The following is a 20454-nucleotide window of genomic DNA, read 5'->3' on the forward strand; positions in this document are numbered from 1 at the left end:
TGGAATAGCAGCCCTAGAGCGCTGATCTCATCTAGGGTGACCAGGTGTCCCGATTTTATAGGGGCAGTCCTGATATCTGGGGCTTTGTCTTGTATAGGCTCCTATTACCCCACAACCCCTGTCCTAGTTTTTCATACTTACTATCCAGTCGCCCTACTCTCATCAGTGATGGAAGTGCTGCTTCCACTCTAAACACACACTGACGCCTGAGGAAGTGAGTACAAAAACCAGCGCTTTTCTTTCGCTGGTGAAACTTACAGTGCAAAAACTCTGCAATTACCCTAGCGTAGACATGGCCTCAGGCAGAACTATCCCTATCTGTGTGATAAAAGGGCACTATCTTGAAGGAATACATGCACATTCTTTTCTGCTTGATTTTTGGATAGTGTTTCCTCTGATGTTGGTGGCATTAGGAAACTCCTAAACCATAACTTGTACCCCAAAAGTAATTTATCTTTATTTGAAAGAGAGGAAAACCACATCTGTGCTGAACACCTACACTAGGAATTTGTTACAGTGTTCACTACAGAAGTGCAAAACAAAAAAAATACACAATGTACACAAGACTAGAGAAGTGGCTGCTGGCAGGAATTCTCTGTGAGGACTCCTCAACTACGGAATTCTCTCTCCATTTGAACCAGACCTAATCCACTGATTTTAAGGGCATGCTGCAAAGCCCATCTGATTTCTGGGAAGGATGAGGGCATGACGGTCTGAGGATGCATGGGTCATTAACTTGCTCAGTTTTTAAAATTCCAGGTGGATGTTGCGATAGGTATGGCTGACCAGGGTGTTTTATTCTATCATACAATTTTGTATAAATTTTTAGGTTGTAGTCTTCAAAGGAGTCAGTGGGAGTTAGGATTTGGGCACTTAATTCCATTTTTACCTTCAAAAATCTCCGCAAAGCTTTTTGATGTGGGCTTTTGTGTTATAGGCATCTAAATGAAGAAATGCATGATAGTATGGCATCCATTTCAGAAGCTGAACAGTAGAATATTGTACTGTTGCTCCATAACGGAACTACACGATATATTCACAAAAAGAAAAGGAGTACTTGTGGCACCTTAGAGACTAACAAATTTATTTGAGCATAAGCTTTCGTGAGTTACAGCTCACTTCATCGGTTGCAGTCGATGAAGTGAGCTGTAACTCACGAAAGCTTATGCTCAAATAAATTTGTTAGTCTCTAAGGTGCCACAAGTACTCCTTTTCTTTTTGCAGAAACAGACTAACACGACTGCTACTCTGAAACCTATGTAGTATATTAACTACCGAGCCTTCAAATCTTAAAAGATGGAAATTTTGAAAATGAAATGGAAGGGTGTGTGTGTGTAAAACTGCAAATGCATTTCCATCACTGCAGATTGAACAGGTTATAAATAACTTTCAGTCTTAGTATTTGCATGAATACAGCAGTTAAATTCCCCATCTGTCTTGCATTGCGCAAATCCCCATTTTAAACAGCAGTTTAGACAGACAACGGCATAAGGGGGGAAAATCTAGGTACTCAAGCCACCATTCCGCCCACACCAGCCAATATCAGTGTCCCTTCACACACTCCTATATTCAGCTACTAACTACTGTCACAGCAAAAGCAGTGACAGAAAGAGAAACTAAACAAAGCAATCTGCCTGAAGAGGGACCTTTTCAAAATGTGAATGAATTTCATCCTTAGCATAACTCCACTGAAGCCTGTAAAGTTCAACCGGGATGAAATTTGTCTTATGTCGGAGACAGGTTAGTAGCAAACTTCTTGAAGGACATTTTGTGGAACGTTGCAAACGCTGTCCCATAACAGGCTAACTGCCAACTTTCATCAGAATTGAGAGCTCAGGTGACAGCATGTCACACTAGCATGACTATGACTGTACTCCCACTTTTAAATATTACAGTGATTCATACAATGTAGTTTCAAAATCTGTCAGATGCGCTCAAGAGGTCTGCTGGTGACCCTCTCCTGATGAATCACAGGCTCCATTTACTATTATGGTAGGGATGCTCTAGATAATAGTTAGTCCTGCCTCACTGAAGAGGACTGGACTAGTTGACCTATCAAGGTCCCAGTGCTACATTTCTAGGATTCTATGATTGCCACCTGAGTGGCTAGATAAACCATCCAGCATTTCTACTTCATGCGTGACTTCACCCACTGCTCACAGAAAAAAACAATGGAATCAAAACTCTTCAGATTCTGCATGAGAGAAGTTTCTGAGAAACGCAGCAGATGATCATTCTAATGCTTCAGTGTAAGACAGCCATCACACCCCCTTGCTCATGAAACCGCAACACTATTACCTCCTCAGGCGTTTGTTTACTTCTCACGAACAGCTTCCATTCCTATGTAATCTTTTCTGCCTGTGTCTTGAAACATTTTACCACACCTGAATTCCATCTGCACATACAGATTAAATTATGCGAGTTTAAACTAGTCCAGTGATACTATTTAACTATCCACCTAAAAAAGTGGCTGCAATCCTCTTCAGAAACACATACTCAGACTCCCATTCCACCTCCATATTTAGTTTGGTTACAAATATTATACTGAAGGTACGTCTACACTTAAACTGCTGCAGCAACACTGCTGTAGCACTTCAGTGTAGTAAATACTACCTATGTCAATGGGAGCGGTTCTCCCATCGGTGTAGGTAATCTACTCCCTGAGAGGCAGTAGCTAGGTCAACAGAAAAATTCTTCCATCGACCTACCACAATCTATACCAGGGGTTAGGTCGGCATAGCTCGCTCTCTCTCAAGGATGTGGATTTTTCACACCCTGAGATGCAGTTATGCCCATGTAAATTCCCAGAATAAACCAGCCCTGAAATATTCCAATGCAAGAGGAGTGACCAGAAGAACTGGGCTGCAAATCAGTACTTGCCTTAATTGTGTAAAAACCCTGTTAAGGCTTGAAAAGTTAAGGAAGAAGCAAATAAACTCCTACTATAAACACATAGCAAAGATTTGCAATCCTTAATACAAACCACAGATCAATATGGTTCAAATCAGGTGTACCAAAAATAAGAAATCTAAAGTTTACTAAAAATTGCTTTCAAAGATTGATTTATGCACAACTCTTGCGTAATTCAAACAATCCTATTTTTAGTTATTTTCTTTTACAACAGTTACAATGAGGAGAAAGATCATGTAAATGACATAAAATGTTATTTTCACAGGAACTTCCCTTACTCTGCAAAATGCTACCTTACATTGAGAAAGGAGGACAGAGTGTTTGTCCACTTCTTTCATTGTACAAGATATAGGTTTTATAAATTATGAGTACATTACATTATGGAATTTACTTCGCTTCACAGTCACAAGGTTGCTGGGTCACCATCCAACCACCTGGGGAATGCTTAACCAGCAGGAGTTTGTACTTTACCGTTCTCAGACCTTGAAGAGGCTGTTCACTAAACTGATACAGAAGATAAGAAGTGGATTACTCTCTAAAAGCTAATATGCTTGCTTTGCGTAAGCTAAAAATTGAATACAGTATCCAAGAGTAACCACTGATTCATGTAAACACTAATCCAGCAGGATTCCATAACCAACTGGAACTACTGTGCCTTCAGGCTCTGAATTGCTCTCCCAGCAACAGTGCAGCTTTCAATAGTGCTTAACCTACAATCTTATTACTTTTATAAGAACATTAATACTTGGTATCCGAACAGTTCCTTTCATCCCTGCTCTCAAACCTATTTACACAACATGGGCCAGTATCACCATTTTATTAAAGGGGAAGGAGTACTTGAAAGAGGCTATGTTCCTCGCCCACAGTCACAATATACTGGGGGGAGCCGGGGGGAGAGAAATCACTTAGGAGTCCTGACTTCCAGTTCCTGGGATACTACCACCACTACATCAAGCAGTCTCACACTATTTAGAAGAGAAGAATTCAGAAGTCCAGATGGTTCTGAAAGATTCCCGGTGAACTATGAACCCTTTCCGCTCTTGTTCAATGGTTCAAATTCAGACTATGCCATTAGCGAGCAGAAGGCTGTTCAATGACCTATGTGAACCAAATAGTTCACCTCCCTTCAGTTTCTAGTAGAAATATGCTGTCAAAACTGATGCCTGTAATAGGAGTTTCAGAAAAGGCTGCAACAACTCAGTGGAAAAAGAAAAATAAACTTTCTTGTCATGTCTACACAAGGGTTCTCAAACAAAATTTGAGGCACTGGTTGAATGATGCATGAAAGCCAGAAGTGATGCTGAATCTGTCAACAGGAGTTGCCAATATGGCCTCTTATACAATAGTAAAGTTACTTGAAAAACAAAAAAAGTCAGGATAATGCCTTAATATCCCCTCAGCTAGGAAGTGCTATATGACTATATGAGTGCAAAAAAAATAAAGTTAAACTCCTATCTTGTCCACGAGACTTTGATTACATGGAATGTTTAAGAGGTAAAACAAATGACATCTGCTCTAACCAAGTTTTTTGTGTTAATCTTTTTGCATCTAGCCAAGTTTGGCAGTCACATTCCTAATGAACCCTGTTGTACAGTGGAGATGGTGAGAACTACTGAGGATTGTCAACAAGGTGTGGTGGGGTAGAAATTAAAGCACAGTAGACTGATCACAATAGTTTTCTAAGCTTTAACTGGCTGGTTCAAATAATGCACTTAATTGAATGCAGCTTTAAAAAACACCAAAAACCCTTATTCTACAATCTGTTCTGAAGACATGGTGCCCAAATTCCAAACCCTAAAGCTTGAGTGTTTAGCAAGCGAGGTCAACATGAAAGTTTTCCACTGACAAGAAAGCCTCCTCTCTGAGGCTGTCTACAGTGGCAAGTTTCTGTGCAGTAAAGCAGCTTTCTGCGCTGTAACTCCCAAGATGTACACACTGCCAAGCCACTTAGTGCGCAGAAAGAGTGCAGTTGTAGTGCGTTAAAAAAAACAACAACCACCCCCCCAATGAGAGGCTTACAGTTTTCTGTGTCGGGGCTACAGCACTGTGGTGCCAGTGTAGACACCCTGGTTGATTACAGCGCTGCGACTAGCCTCCGGAAGGAGTCCCACAATGCCTGTTCTCTCCTCTGTGGTCATCAGGTTGAACTCTACTGCCCTGCCCTCGGCATGACCCACTGTCATCCCCACCCCATAAATTCCTTTGGAAATTTGAAAGTCCCCTTCCTGTTTGCTCAGTGATGCGTGCAGTAGCCTCAGCACATCTTTCCAGGTGACCATGCCTCCTCCATGCGCCAGACAATCCCCCGCTTGGAGCAATGCCAAGCTGCTGGACCTCATCAGCATTTGGGGAGAGGAGGCTGTCCAGTCCCAGCTGCGCTCCAGCTGCAGGAATTATACCATCCATGGACAGGTTTCACAAGGGATGATAGCAAGGGGCCATGACCAGGATACATTGCCGTGCAGGGTCAAAGTGAAGGAGCTGTGGAACGCCTACCACAAGGTGCGAGAGGCAAACCACCACTCCAGTGCTGCGCCCACGAGCTGCCGGTTCTACAAAGATCTGGACGTGATACCCGGCAGCGAACCCACCTCCACTGCGAAGACTACAGTGGATACTTCGGTGGCTCGCATGTCAGTTGACAGTGGACCAAGCCAGGAGGAGGAGGAAATCTTGGATGAGGATGGGGAGGGGGATCCAGAGGCAGTGGATAAGTAGGAGGCATGCAGCCAGCTCTTTTTTATCCCAGAGGCGGCTAGCCAGTCACAGCTGTCGGAGATTGGTGAAGTGTTAAACAGGAGAGGAGGCCCCTGGTAAGTGGATCTGATTTGGGGAAATCGCTGAAGTGAGCTGTTGGGGGCAGGAAGGTTGCAGAAAGTAGGTTTGTCTCCCACCACATGCCCAGTCTGAGGAGCGGAACAGGCTTGATTGATTCCCTCACTTCATGGCAATCTCCCTCAGAGATCTCCAGGAAACTCATGGAGATCCTGGGCAATCTCCTGCAGCAGGTTCTTCAGCAGAGTTGCTTTGTTTCTTGTCCTATTAATGGTAACTTTCCCGCACCGTTGTGCCATCATGAGGGGGGGAGAGAGGAACGACACCATTGCTGCACACAGGTGAGCTGCATAGGGGCCAGGGCAGAAGCCACAGGCTTGAGAAGACCCTCCCTTGATTCCCTGTTCACCCTCAGCAGCGAGATATCTTCCATAATGATCACTTCCCATGAAAAGTGTAGGGACAGGAATGATTATCAGGGCTCCCCCCTACAGTGGTGGCTCTCATATGACCCAATATGCCCCATGTACAGCAGGGTCCTGGAAGAGTGATTTACCCTGCTGAACATGGGGCTACTCACCATTTTGGGGGTCTTGCGGCTCATGTGTGCTTGCCTGGGGTCTGCCATTTAGTGACAAGCATGAGAGTACTGGCTGTGCTTTAAAGCACTGAATTAGTGTTGTCTGTGTCGCAAACAATACTGCTTCTGTGAAATGTTGCGTTTAAACTTCACAGAGAGGACCTTGGGAGCCCAGCCTCCGTCTTTGTTATTGGTGGCTGAATGGCTGCACAGAATTAGAAAGCGTCCAAGAAGAACTAAGGGGGACTTTCTGCGTGATGCTATGATGCACTTTGCTGCCTAGAAACAGGAATTGAAGGAGTGGTGGGACAGCAAGAAGAGGGACCGAAAGGAGAATGCAGCACGCCAGAATGAAGCCACAGAGCGGCTCTTAAAAGTTATGGAGCACCAAGCGGACAAACCACAGGCAATAGTAGCTCTTCAAACTGAGCAGCTCTGTACCCGCCTGTCCTCTCCTGCAGCCATTGTCACAAAACTCTTTTCCATGCACCCCCCAGACACCACCAACACACTCTTATCAACCTCCTCTCTCCAGTCTATATCCACAGCATTGCACTCCTCCCCCCTCATGGTCCTGCATTGTGGACTCCCACTACCCACTGCACTCAACACCCATCCATCTGCAGTTTGCCCCTGCTCAAGTACAGTACCCACTGCACTGTACTCCAAAGGAGAATTTTGTATATGATCTCTGGACATACACAAATATTTAGCCTTCCTGGGACCTTCCCTTCTCCTATCCCCCTCCCTGCTGTTTTTTGTTGTTGTTGTTGGTTTGACTCTCCCCTCCAGTTCTTATCTTTTAATAAAAGAATTTAGTTGGTTTGAAAGCAATCTTTGTTCTGTTAATTGAAAGCAAAAAAGAGCACTACAAAGCAACATAGAAATATGTTAACCCCCTTATTGCATCATGTGCACCAATCGTCTCCTAGCATTACAAGCACTACAATCCCGAGCATAGCAACAAATATTAGTGGCTTTCAGCTTCAAATTGCTGCCTCAAGGCATCCCTGATCCTTATGGCCCTGAGCTGTGCCCCTCTAATAGCCCTAGTCTCTGGCTGTTCAAACTCAGCCTCCAGGTGCTAAGCCTCTTCTGTCCAACCCTGAGTGAAGCTTTCACCCTTCCCTTCACAAATATTATGGAGCATACAGTATGCGGCTATAACAAGGGTTCTCAAACTGGGGGTCGTGACCCCTGAGGGGGTCACGAGGTTTTACGGGGGGGGGAGGGGGTTGTGAGCTGTCAGCCTCCACCCCAAAGCCCGCTTTGCAGCCAGCATTTATAATGGCGTTAAATGTATAAGAAAGTGTTTTAATTCATAAGGGAGGGGTCGCACTCAGACTTGCTATATGGAAGGGGTCACCAGTACAAAAGTTTGAGAACTATTGAGCTATAAAGTATAGGAATATTGTCATCGGCCAGGTCCAGTTTCTCATAGAGACCATGCCAGTAGGCTTTTAAACAGCCAAAAGGACACTCCACAGTCATTCTGCACTTGCTCAGCCTGTTGTTGAACTGCTCCTTGCTGCTGTCAAGTTGCCCAGTGTATGACTTCATAAGCCATTGCATTAAGGGGTAGGCAGGGTCTCCCAGGATCAGAATGGCCATTTTGACTTCCCCTATGGTGATCTGGTCTGGGAAAGAAGTCCCTGCTTGCAACTTCCTGAACAGGCTAGTGTTCCGAAAGATGCGTGTGCCATACACCTTTCCGGACCATCCTGTGTTAATGTCTGCGAAATGCCCACAGTGATGCACAAGCACCTGGAGAACCACTGAGAAATACCCCTTGCGATCAATGTACTCTGTGGCTAGGTGGTCTGGTGCCAGAATTGGAATATGCGTGCCATCTATCGCCCCTACACAGGAAGCGCAGCCAGACTAGCAGTCTCTGGTTTAACCCTCCAATCCATTTGGTGAAACCAGTTCAACCTAGTCTAATTTTGTCTTTCACCTTTCAGATTAACAGCTATGGCCAAAGCAGCAACCAGGGAGTATGCCATGAACAATACTCGCTAACTTCTCACCCTCTCCAGAGGGGAAGCCATGACAATCAAGAGGCCACAACAGCCAGAGTACAGTGTCCCACAGTTGCTCATCAGGCCACATTGCTTTTTTCTAATAATAGAGCTGAAATACATTGTGGAAGACCAATCTGAAGTAATTTTAAACTGCCAGTGTGATGCGATTAATAGGCAACATGCCATCTCTGTTGCCTGCATTAGATATTAGAATCTATTACTGGCTAAACTTAGCAGAAAAGTAGCAGAGGGAGCATCAGGTAGGAGGAGACTGGTCAACAGCAGGAGAAAGAAGAGATAAGAAAGAGGAGCAGGAACAGAGCAATAGAGTAGTGGTCCCCAAACTTTTTCAAATCGCTCCCCCCCTTACCCAATCTGTGGCCCCCAGGAGCCAGGGCAGGGTGCTGAGTGGGGCAGGAGCTGCCGCACTTGGGGCAGGTGAGGGGAGCCACCAGTACTGTCCCTCAGTGCTCCTCCAGCTTCCAGCAGCAGCAGCTCTTCCCAACCCCTAGTGGTAGAGGCAGTTACCCCAGGTAGCCTCTTAATGTCTGGGCAGCTGGGACTGGGGCCAGAGCGGAACTGGTGAAGGAGTGGGGCTGGGTGACTCTCCCTCCCCACCTCCCAGGGTGCTGGCCCCGGCCCACTGCGCTCCCCTGGACGATCCTCTGTGCCCCAGGAGAGCTTATGCTCAAATAAAGCTTATGCTCAAAATAAATTGGTTAGTCTCCAAGGTGCCACAAGTACTCCTTTTCTTTTTGCGGATATAGACTAACACGGCTGCTCCTCTGAAACACTGCAATAGAGGTAGTGATCAATGGAGTTAGAAAAGTTATCCCATTAGAACTAGTGCCTGTTGTCAGACAAACAAAAAGCACTATCTACAGAAGTGTCAATTCAGGCATTGGAAAAAGGCAGGAGAGACGGTCAGAGTTTAATCATCTAAACTAAGGAAAACTTGTGTGAGACCCACTCATCAATTTCTGATGCTGACAAATTTAGAATAAAAACTATTAGTATATAAAAAGGTAGCCAACTTCTAGTGTCAAAGAAACTCTTCCTATGCTAGAGGATTACTCAAATTGTGGGAGTTTTATGCTTAAAATTTTCAGAAGTGGCCAGTACCAGATACTGGTTCCAGAGTAACAGCTGTGTTAGTCTGTATTCGCAAAAAGAAAAGGAGTACTTGTGGCACCTTAGAGACTAACCAATTTATTTGAGCATAAGCTTTTGTGAGCTACAGCTCACTTCATCTGATGCCCCATCCGATGAAGTGAGCTGTAGCTCACGAAAGCTTATGCTCAAATAAATTAGATACTGGTTAGTAAACTTCACTAGACAGATCAAAGGAATTGACATTCTAACAGGCCAGTATTTGTAAATATACCATAAATTTCATGTGTACAACATGGAATAACCCAACTAAAACCACAATTTTGCTAACCGTTACAAGACAATTTGTCAGCTTGAAACAACTTAACACTCTGTAAACATCTGCACTTTCCATACAAAAGTCTAAAAACAATCACAAGTATTGACTTGCAAAACAGACTCTAAAGTTATTCTAGAAAAACAACAAATGTAGGTTAAACACACAAAATTGCACCCAAAAAATGTAGGGACATAAGGTGGGTGAGGTAATATCTTTTATTGGACCAACTTCTGCTGCTGGTGAGAGACAAGCTTTTGAGCCACTCAGTGCTCTTCTTCAGGTTCGGGAAAGGTATTCTGAACAAGGCAAGGCGGAGCAGATAGTTTAGTACAAGAGACCATTCAAAGTAGAGGGGCCCATTAACACTTATGCAGTGATGCATTCAACTCATAAAATTTATCACTTCGAATGCCTGATTAAGAGGCCTATTCTTCTACAAAGACCAACTACTGTTCTCCAGGCTGCATGTGGAAATATTATTGATTGTGTGCCTATTTAAGAAACAAGAATTCAGGGGTTTCTAAATACTGATTTCCCAAAGCAATAGTATTTGCATTATATAATTTTGTCGAGTCCTGAAACTATCCCTCGTTTTTAGAAAGGAGACATTCCTTCTTGCTATAAACAGCACAGAGAACAGCTGCTTAAAAATCAACACCACATGCAATCCCTTAACAAGACGCAACACTTTGCAAATCAGAGAAGTAAGTTTTACAACAAAATAAACCAGCTTTAAATGCATCTCTTCACCAACTACTCTACACTTTACCCCCAGGTAAGGCAATGGAAAGAGGATTCCATTTCCTATTCCTCAACATCCACATTTTCTCCTGAGCAAGCACTTCTACTTAAGTTTTATAAGGGTATCCAGAATTCAGCCTTTAGTAAGTTGGAAAATTCTTTAACTCTTTCCTTTACATACACCCTGTATTACTTGTTATTGTTGGGGAAGGGGAAAAGGCACAATGCTACTCTTGTTCAAATTATTATTCAGTCAATATCACAGAAAAAGTATAATGAATCTAAATGAGCAAGGAACATATTCTTCTCGATATTTTGAGGTACTGGAAAACACTGGGATCAAGTTAAAGTTTCAGCTGCCATAAGACCCTTTAATTTACTGATTCTTGATTTATATTGGTGCACATCTACTTTCTGTTTGTCCCTCCATGCATCCTCTAAATCAGTGCTACTCAAAGTGGTGGTCTGTGGACCGGTGCAGGTCCACGAGCCATCAGCTGCCGGTGTGCACACACATTGGAAAAAAAAATTGCTGGTCCCCTACATCAGATAGCTTGAGAAGCACTGCTCTGATTTATATACAGATTTATGGTAGCCCAGTGACAGCTGGTGCCTTTCCAGAACACTGATTTCAGCAAAACTCCAAATTGTGAAAACCAAGAAATACAGAGCAAGGTATTGAGCCTCTCCAGGTGCCGCAGAGACGTGCGAGCAGCCGGCCGCTTCCGGGAGCGGCATGGGGCCATGGCATGCAGGCAGCCTGCCTGAGCCCTGCTGTGCCAGCGCCCTCCTCCGCCCAGGGCCACAGCCCCTAAAGCCCCTGTGTTAATCCGGCCCTGCTCGAGGGAAAGGGTTTCACCCCACCCCCCAAGGGCAACATAAATTTTACCAACTTAAGTGGAAGTGTAGACATGTCCTTATGCTGCTGGCACTTCTGTTCTGCCTCAGCAATTCTCATCTGCTCATAGCCTGTAGCTCCAGTATGGATGAGAGGCTTCACCAGGTAGAACAATCATGTGTGAGATCTTCCCAAAAGTCAATGTTGGAACACCCCAGGGGTAACTTGAGGGAGTCCTTGAAACATTTCTTTCAGCCCCTCAGAGTGCTTTCCTTCCTTCAGCTTGCTGTAAAAGATCTTCTTTGGCAGTCGATTATCTGACCTTCTGTTGACATGGCCTGCCCATCTCATATGTGAGATCAGAATATGGATGCTTGGAATGCCTGGTCGTATGAGAACCTAAGTATCTGGAACCTTTTCTTGCCATCTTATCCTGATCAGTTTCCTTAGACAGCGCATGGGGAAGTGATTCAGTTTCATAGCATGGCATCTGTACACCGTCCAGGTTTCACATGTAGACATCAGAGGTAGCAACATTATGGCTTTGTAGTCCTTCAGTTTTTTTGACTAATGCTTCTATGCTCCCACACATCTGTACATAACCTGCCAAAGGCCACACTCACTTTTGCAATTCTGGCATTGGTTTCATCACCCATGCAAATGTGACAGTGTATTTCCAAGGTAGGTGAACCTGTCCACTGCCTGAAGGATTTGGCTATTCACTGTGATAGTAGGTTGTACGTCAGACTTTCCTGGTGCAGACTGGTACATCACTTCTGTCTTCTTGATGTTGAGAGACCAAAGTTGTCAGAAACAGAAGAACAATAGCTCATACTCTGCTGCATGTCAGACTCATATTTGGTATTCAGGGAACAGTCATCAGCAAACCCAAGATCATAAACAGTCACTTCCTGTACCTTTGTCATCACCTGTAGTCTCCTCAAATTGAAGAGCTTGCCATCAGTCTGGTATCTGATGACAAATCTTGGTGTGACAGTCACATAAGGTGTCTGTAAGCATGGCAAAGAACATCATACTGAAGAGACCTGAGGCCAACAACACACAGTCCTGCTTGACCCCATTGGTGACTGGAAAGAGTTCAAATGACTCATAGTCACCCCCAAATTCCAAACCATTGCAATTAATTTCTCCTGACAATGTACTCTGCATGCAAAATCCCAACAAGTAGTCGTCTCCAGCTCCACAGGAATTGCCTGGTCTTGCAGAACTAGCTCATGTGAGTACATGTAGTACCTCTGTTGATGTTTCTAAACTCCAAATACCCTTTCTGCATCCTAAATTATGCCCCCCAACACTGTTGGAAATGGTAGCCTGGACAATGAATCTCCACACATCAAGATAACCACTTCACAAATTAAACTACTGTTCAACACATCTTAAAAGCAAATATTGCAGGATTTGCCACGCTATATCAGACCAGTAGTCCCCCACATTTTGGCCGTAGCCAGCACCTGATGGGTGAGTGGAAAATACAACAACCATGGAATGTTGCACATGCCAGGGATGAAAAAAAATTCGTGCTGGACCCCTTGAAGGAGAACAGCTTGTTCTTGCAACAGGAACATGTAACTCTCCATCTTTTTGTATTAGCATGTGTAACAGGCTGACAGTTCTGTGAACCCAGCCCAATTGCAGTTATTGTTGATTCTGCTGCTAGAGACCAAGACGACAGCAGATTCACTAGTACCAATGAAGTTCACTAAATTCCACCACTGATATAAGTTACACGGGAGTGGCTCTCAAGGTTGGATCTGCAGAAGAGAGGATTTAGTAGACAGGTGCAGAAGTCCTGTGACCATCTCTAAGAGCAGCTAAATATGGAGGGAAGGCCTGAGGTGAACTTCATTAATAGTACAATGACAAAACGAAACCCCAGGAAAAGGATAGCTTTGATCACACATTATGCTGGCTGTGGAAATGACTGCTCACATCATGCTATTAAGTGTAAAGATAAACACCACGAAAAAGTAAGAGCTCGTATAAGATGAGTACAAGAGCTAATATAAATACAATACTTGCATGTGAATGTTTAACAGAGAATTGTACTTTCCTATTAACATTTAATTAATTTCTGTCTTCCCTCTCTTCCTCCACCCTCCCCTTTCTTCAAAGGAACTATTCCAAAAGTTAAAGACTAACAGATTTATTTGGGCATAAGCTTTCGTGGGTAAAAAAAAAAATACACTTCAGATGCAACTGAACAAATGTTTTTTTTAACTCACAAAAGTTTATGCCCAAATAAATCTGTTAGTTTTAAGGTGCCACCGGACTCCTCGTTGTTTTGGTAGGTACAGACTAACACAGTTACCCCTCTGATACTATTCCAAAGTTGGCATAATTCATTACTACTGAGGAGAATATTTTGGGGACAAGAGAAGTGTGCTTTTCCTTTTCTGGCTTTCATTTTATCCTATCACAATTTGTATTCCATATAGAAAACATAGGAATTGTCATACTGCACCAGACTCTGTGGTCCACCTAATCCTGTTTCCTCTCTGACAGTGGCAGTACCAGGTACTTAACAGGAAGGTGCAAGAATCACAGTAGGCAGATAAAATACAATTTATCCAAATGAAGCTCTCATCCTCATCCCTGATAGTTAGAGACTAGTTTAAAACATGAAGCATGAGGGTTTTTTTTAACCCCTTCCAAAACTCTGAATGCATCAGTGGGAATATTCTTGTCCATATAAGCATCTAATCTCCCTCTGAATGCTAACTAAACTTAGCTTCCACAACACCCCAAAAGCCCTTTCAAAAATCTAAATAAATTAGGACAACCAGTTCTGCTGTATCCACTACTTTGCTGACACTTTCAAAGCTTTATAAGAGTTTAGTGAGACAACTTTCCATTGCAGAACCATGCAGATTACATAGTATAATATCATATGATGATCTTCCAGGAGGTTTTATTGTTCTATTTTTAATGATCATTTCAACCAATTTACTAGGTACAGAAGTAAGTTTTACTGTTTTTAATTCCCTGGATCACCCCTGGTTACAACATTTATTACCCTCCAATGCTCCTATATAGTAGCTGTTTTTAATGAAATTGCATGTTTTTGCTAGAAGTTCAGCTACTTCACACTTAGGAAGTCATGGATATGCACCATCTGAACCTTGCTGAACCTCTAACCCTTCAATCTCAGACATCACCTCACCATCACGTTGTCTGAAAGTCCACTTATTAAGATTGTAAACGTTTTTTAAAGTTCATTTAAGGCAAGATCTATATTTGAATCCTGGCCCCACCTTATATACAGCAAAGTTTAAATAAGAGGAATTACAGATAGTATACTAGCCATCATGGTAGGCTAGCAGTAGTTCTGAAATCTTGCATGGGATCTACAAGTCCAGAAGCAGCTCTGGGGCTCTCAGGCCTTGTCTACACCAGAATAAGTTTCAGTGTTACTAACACTGGTTCAGCTCCACCAGGAAAAATGTGGCAGTAACAAGCATAATGTTATTGACTTATAGTAATTTGAAGTCAACATCTAACTATTTCACTGATGACCACTTTAAAAGAAACATCCAACCACAGCAGATCTTGTTTACACTACAAAACTGCACTGCTTCTGAAAATCCCAATCAGTAAGTAGCAGGGAAATCAACATTGCCTAAATTTGAATGGATAGCTCCAGGACAATAAGCATTTCAAACATGTTTCAATCAACAAGCCATCCCTGCCACTGAAGGCTGAAAATTGTATTAATATATAGAGAACAGGTTCTCTCTCTCTCAAAAAGTTATATGAAACACACTCACCTCCCGCAACACCCATTTCCATACACACCCCTACCATATGTTCTGTGGAAGGAAGTAAACTTAGGAGAGAGAGGAATGTTTTTTCTCTCCAGCACATTGCTTTCCATTTCAGTGTAGTAGAGGGCAGACAAAACTTATAAAAAACATTTATCTTCTCTAATTGCTCATTTTGTATTTTTGATCTACTTCATTTTCTCTCACTCAAAGAGCTGAATGTTTAAAAAAAAATCATTTTTGGTCAAATATGAAGCATAGAAAATTTCAGCTTGAAGGAGAAACTACCAAGAGGGAGGTTTTATGGATGCTGTTCTGTAATTTCAACTATAGGAAGACACAATCAGTGCCACTCTAACAACAGCATGAAACTGCAATGAACGAATGATTATCCAGAATCGTCACCTAATCAAAGGTCAGAACAAGTACCTCTCACAGCTGATATATGAGTAACTGCTGTGCTCCAACAGAGACATTATTTCCTGAAGCACTGTAACTGATTTCCCAATATGGGGGGGGAAGAGGGGAGCAGAGAACACCTATGCATTTGTAATACCACACTGAAACAGGTTAGTGCCCATACAGTTTTACAGACATTAAGACGTCTCCTCGTTATGTCCCCTATACTTCTGAAATGACATAAGTCATTAATTCCTTTGAAACTACTGTAGTATTCTGTCACTTCAAGTTCTACTACACACGCCACCAATTAAAACAATGGGATTGTGTGCAAGAGATAGTTTGCCCTACCATATTTCTCAAGACATGCTCATGACCACAGTGGCGCTAACAGGAGCTACACGTGGATCAACTCAAAAGGAGAACGTATCTTACAAGTGAACATGTGTTATTAATATTTTTGTACAGTAACAAAATTACACATGATCAGTAGCTATTTGTGGATGTCATGACAGTTACCCAACAATCTCCAGACAATGTGCCCTCCATACAACTAACCTTAAAGGTCACACTGAAACTGCAAGCAGTGCAGAACGCAGCTGCCTGCTTACTTACTGCCATTTCACACATAAAGCACATGTTTGTGCTCCCTTGACTATACTAGCTCCGAGTTCATTGTCAGGTGCATCTCCAAAATACTGGCTCTGATATACAAGTTACTTTATGGTCCTGATCCTGTGTATCTTAGGTTAAAGCACAAAAAGAGAAATGGCTCAAGTATCCAGTTGATCTCAGCTGTTAAAAGACCACCAACCACTTGCTTTGTACATATAGAGACAGTTTTCTGTGGAGTTCCATCCACAAATGGAATTTGCTTCCCTCCTCATCTATCTCCATTGAGAGGGGAAGGTTGCAAGGCCTATCTATTTTCTCAGGCTTTTCTTGAAAGTGGTTTGAAAGGGTGGAAGACCAAAAGAATTTTTATAGAAAGGTTACTGCTCGTTGACATTGGTTCACTTGCTGAGTTTCGGTATATGGTGTAGTTATTTTACACATACCTAACTGTCACAAAAGATTTTTTGTAAAATGAAAAATTAAATGTTTTTTCCCCCCAGATGTATGCATCTCCACTCAGGATTTGAACATGTTTGTGTAATCAATGGTTCAATGGCAATACTGGGGAAAATTTTCTGGTTCTAAACATTAGTCCATCAAAAACTCAAGCAGGCTGCAGTATACCAGGCCTTGGGGGACTAGGGGAAAAACCACACTGATTATGTTCTTATTTGTTCCTCTTCTACTTTGCACCTACTTAAAATCATGTTGCAATTGATTTCAGTGATGGTGAGAGACAGGTCAAGATTTAGAAGGAAGTTTGGTTGTACCACGTATGGGAGCTTCTCGGGTGATCATCAGTTTTGGAAAGTCAGGCCACATATTTGGGATCCTAACTTTAGACACTCATTTTTTAAAATTTCAGTGTTATTCTTCATACCATTTGAAAGCTGGGATTTCTAAGCTTTTCAGGGAGAACGTAAATAAATAAATAAATAAAATAAATAAAAATACCCAGGTCTTATACTATCTACTGATGGAAAGTGCTTTAAACAGCTTTACAAAAGTAGGAAGCATCATTATCCCTATTTTACAGTTAAGGCATTTAAAGCATTATTTTGCAGTCATTTGTTTTCTAGATATTAGACAGTAAAATCATGTTGGAATTCACATGGAAAAAGAAATATGGTAATCACAACATGCATAGCTAACGAACAAAAAACTAATTCCTGTTTTTGAATGGCACACAGCACACCTTTTTCGCAATGATGAGTCATGAGATAATAAACTTTAACACTATCAATCTGTTAATCTAGCAGTACTTCTCTGGAGCACTTGTCCAGTATCATATACGTCGGATTGGCAGGATTTGATTTAAATCATTAGTCATTGTGAAACATCAGTTTTACCTGACAGAGAAATCAACAAAAAATATCTGTAACAGTCGATAAGTGCAGCTTCCCCCACAGCTAACACCTGCATGGATCTGGTGTCACCAGCCTGGTGACCATGCAGGGAGCACTCTGCAGCCCCACTGTCACCTCCCCGCTCGCTCATTCACAGCCAGATTTACAGGGGCCATCCCCACGCAAAAGTCATTCTTCAGAGGGTGGCCTCCTCTAGGGCTGGGAGCTCACCCTCCTCCTCATGGAGTCTGGAGCACAGCCTCCCCTGAATGCTGTAGCCAGGTGTCAGGCCCATTGGCCATGCAGGGAGCCCCCTGAAGCCCTGCTGTCAGCACTACTCTAACACTAACCCCCTTTAATGTCCTGCAACCATGAAAATTAAATGATTAAAAATATTAAACATTAAATTTAAAAAAAAAATCAAATCAAATCCTGCCAAGCCTGTGTATATAGCAAGTCTCAGACCGGTGAAATTTTCAATCCTTGCCACCCTTTTCAGATTCTTTCCAAATATTCAGACATACAAGAAAATAAACCAATTCATTCAAAATCTTGGGTGTATATATTTTCTGAATTCACCACTACTGAAGAGTACCAGATTGACAGCATTTGCGATAGAAGATCTCCATCCAGATAGCTGGTAGGTCATAGGCAACAGGAGTTCAAGTTTCTGCAAACTGTCCCATCAACGTTAGTTCAAACCTGCTTTGGAGGGCCATCTTTAAATAATTTAGGTCTTCAGCACTTAACTCTGTTAAACCTTTCAGTTAGGACTTAGCTACACTTACATTTTACAGGGCTCTAACCTGCTGGTTCAGGGGTGTGAAAAATCACCTCCGGAGTGCAGCAAGTCAGAACCCTTTAAAGCGCTAGCGTAAACAGGCTCCGAGCGCTGGGAGAGCTCTCTCCCAGTGCTCACATGTGACCTCACTCGCACTTCAAAACACTACCATGGGAGCACTCCCGCGACAGCGCTTTGAAGTTTCCAGTGTAGCCACGCCCTTAGCAAAACTGGTGCTGGTCTGTGTCATGCAGACACTTACACTTTGAGAAGTGGGCTGAAGCCATCATTCAGGCCAGGTGTACACTACAGACCTATCTGAGTATAGCTACATAGCTCAGGAGTGTGAAAAATGCACAGCTCTGAGCAACCGAGTTATACAGACCTAGCCGCCCCCCGTAGACATGTTGACTAGAGAGCTTCTCTCATCTACATAGCTATCCTCTCTCTGGGAGGTGGATTAACTACACTACACCAGCGCAGCTGCATCAATGCAACATTTTACATGTAGATCTGCCCTTAGTTTCATGAACCACAGACAGACATTAGGTCAGACCTTGTAGTCACTACCAGCCCAGACCAACTTCAAACCAACAATCTAGTACATTTTGGTTTAAATGATGTTGGTTTTGGTACAAAGAACAAGCAATTTCCTCCTCATCCCCATGAATTTTAATACTGATCAAAGATGTTTTACTGACAGCATGGAAATTGGAGTCCAAACAAATGAACAGAACGCATGTACTATCAGTGCAAAGGTCCCTCAAAATAACCTGCTAATCATCTGCTCTGGAGGAGCCTTTTCTAGGGCAGGAATAATAGGCTGAAAATTTCAGGAAAGGCAGGGAGGGGGAGATCATCTCCCTTTGATGCACCTAGATCTTATTAACTTTAATGGAAACTATATCTTCACATCAATGGTAGAAATGAAACACTGCATTTATGGATGGATAATTTCTATGCTAATTTAACTGATAAAGATGTGGACCCCAGTCCTGCCAGCACTCAAGCATGTGCATAACTTTATTCAATGAAGTCAATGAGACCACACAAAAGTAGTTACCCATATGCTCAAGAATTGGCAGGAGGGCTTAAAACAAGATTTATATATCCCTGAAGATGGAAAAAAAACTTTAGTGGAAAAGGTAGCACACTTCCATATGTCACTGAAACTAGGCATCACTGTAGTATAGTATAAATGTAGAAATAGTCCAGTTGTCATCTTACAACAGAGTGATCAAAGGATAATATGTCACTAAAAGAGTCAGTGGTGAAAAAGCAGCATTGCTACTGATAGAAGTGAACTGGCTGTTTTAACATGAACTCATTTTTGCAATTTAACCATTTGGCCATCAAAATTACATTAAAATAATGGATGCTCCTTACTAACTGATAAAATGTCACCAATGCATTTTTTTCTGTAACTGACTGAAACAAAACAAGTTTTAAAACAACTGTTCAGGAGAAAGCAGCGTGTGTGGAAAGAATTTAATGAAAGACCAGTTTCTAGAAGAAATATCAGTTTCCCTACTCGTGGACTCTTAAAATGGCACAGATCTCACTCAATATGGCCTCTGAAGACAAAACATCATTTCTGGGCCTTCTTCTTTTCCCCCTCCCCCCCAAAGATATAAGGGTAGCTACTCGGTGCTCTGTTTCCTGGCAGGAAATCCGTGCCCCATCTTTTAACTCTGTGTCTAACATAATACCAGAAAGAAAAACAATGTCAAGTTAGTTGGGTCTTTTTAGATTTACATTTCCCAAACAAATGCCAGGTTCTCAGTTTCCAGACACTCACAGAAATCACTGGCCAACTTACTCTGAATGTTCCCTACAACTTTGATAGGCACCCAAAACAGCAGCAGGCTGACTAAGGGGGGAGGGAGGGGGAAGAGAGAGACGAGAGACACACAGATATTTGTAAAAAGAAAAGGAGTACTTGTGGCACCTTAGAGACTAACCAATTTATTTGAGCATGAGCTTTCGTGAGCCACAGCTCACTTCATCAGATGTGGCTCACAAAAGCTCATGCTCAAATAAATTGGTTAGTCTCTAAGGTGCCACAAGTACTCCTTTTCTTTTTGCGAATACAGACTAACATGGCTGTTCCTCTGAAACAGATATTTGTGGATATATTTTAAACAAAGCATCCAATGTGTGTGTCACGTCAGCTTTGCAAATCCACAGTGGGAGCTAAACCCTTTGAGGGCAGAAACCAACTTCCCATCTGTGTTGTAAAA

The 20454-nt window shown here is 42.6% G+C and overlaps 1 protein-coding gene across 6 annotated transcripts in view; it reads right to left on the reverse strand.

The window, feature by feature from the left end:
- The window catches only part of RC3H1 (ring finger and CCCH-type domains 1), a 107171-nt gene that overhangs the window by 86004 nt on the left and 713 nt on the right, over window positions 1-20454 (reverse strand). The gene's annotated exons all lie outside the window — the stretch shown is intronic.

The sequence above is a fragment of the Caretta caretta genome, chromosome 8, assembly GCF_965140235.1.
Source record: "Caretta caretta isolate rCarCar2 chromosome 8, rCarCar1.hap1, whole genome shotgun sequence".
Lineage (NCBI taxonomy): Eukaryota > Metazoa > Chordata > Testudines > Cheloniidae > Caretta > Caretta caretta.